We start from the raw sequence: 1474 nt of genomic DNA on the forward strand, positions 1-1474 counted from the left end.
ACGTTCTGGGAACGTTAGTTTTTGGTAACAAAACCAAATGATTTCATCACAGCAATTGCTGTGATGAGAGAAGGGATATCATTTTGTTTTGTTTTGCTTTTTGTCGGAACGTAACAAAGGCCTAGTGGCTGCTTTATCCGTTATGGAGTTGAATAAAACAAATTCAGCACATATCTATCTAATCTCTGATATGTTGTCTATAGCCTACCAGCTGGCTTTTTCAAACAACTGCGCTCAAGTGTCAAAATATTAAACGGAGGAGAGCACGATGATAACGGAAGTTGTTTATTACCTTCAAAATAAAGGCTTAGAATTTGTCGCTCGAGATAGATACACTTGTATCATCATTTCATTAGCCCACATCACCTATCGTGTTCTTTCTTGCCTTCAACAAATGATCGTAAATCCAATCCACGCTGCTGTTCATGTCCCACTCTCCCCCTGGATCAACCAGCGTTGAGGGTGGCACAGAGACCGTTACAGTCTATGTGGTGGCCCCAACCCCTCCTGCCATCTGGGAGAAGCTATTGGAGCCTCCGGGACTGTTCCACCACACTGCGACAAGCATGACAATCATCCGTAACCATCAAATTTAGCCTACTACAGTTCCTGTTTTTCTGGATTCTTTAGTGTCTGAAAAAGCTTCTGGCTATTGTAAATACTTTGAATTAGACTATTGCCGTGAAAACATATACATATATATATATATATATATATATATATATATATATATATATATATATATATATATATATATATAATGAAAAATGCATCTGCAGTGTGATAGGTGTGATCTGATACAAGTAGTAAAATATTTTGTGATCAAATGTTTTCTTTTTTCCCCTTCATATATGTATATATAAAAGAAAAATGTAATATAATATATAGTATACATAGACCACAAAAAGCAATAAAACAACCACAAACAACACAACAACTTTTTTTGTGATAAATGTTTTTTTATATATATCTATATATCTATAGATATTATATAGATAGATAGATAGATAGATAGATAGATAGATAGATAGATAGAGTAGATAGATAGATAGTAGATACTTATTCAGTCACACAGCACAGAATAAAATGTAAATGAAATACTAGGTACAATATATACATACAATATACATGAAATAATAATAATATGAATAAAACTATGAGAACAAATAAGAACAACAATAAGAACAAGAACAACAACAAATATTATATTATATATCCACTAAGATATATATATATATATATATATATATATATATATATATATATATACATATATCACAAACAGCATAGAAACAACATTGAGAGGACAGACAGGAAGGAGGGAGACAAAACAACACATGCAGAAACAGACACTCACAGACAGACACAAGACTAGGGACCAAACACCTGCACAAGTTAAAGCAAAGGCTGTAGCACCCGGACCTCAGAGTGTCCAGAGTAGAAAATACTCTTCTACTGGTCACTCTAACTGTCT

This window comes from Etheostoma spectabile, chromosome 7 (genome assembly GCF_008692095.1).
Source record: "Etheostoma spectabile isolate EspeVRDwgs_2016 chromosome 7, UIUC_Espe_1.0, whole genome shotgun sequence".
Lineage (NCBI taxonomy): Eukaryota > Metazoa > Chordata > Actinopteri > Perciformes > Percidae > Etheostoma > Etheostoma spectabile.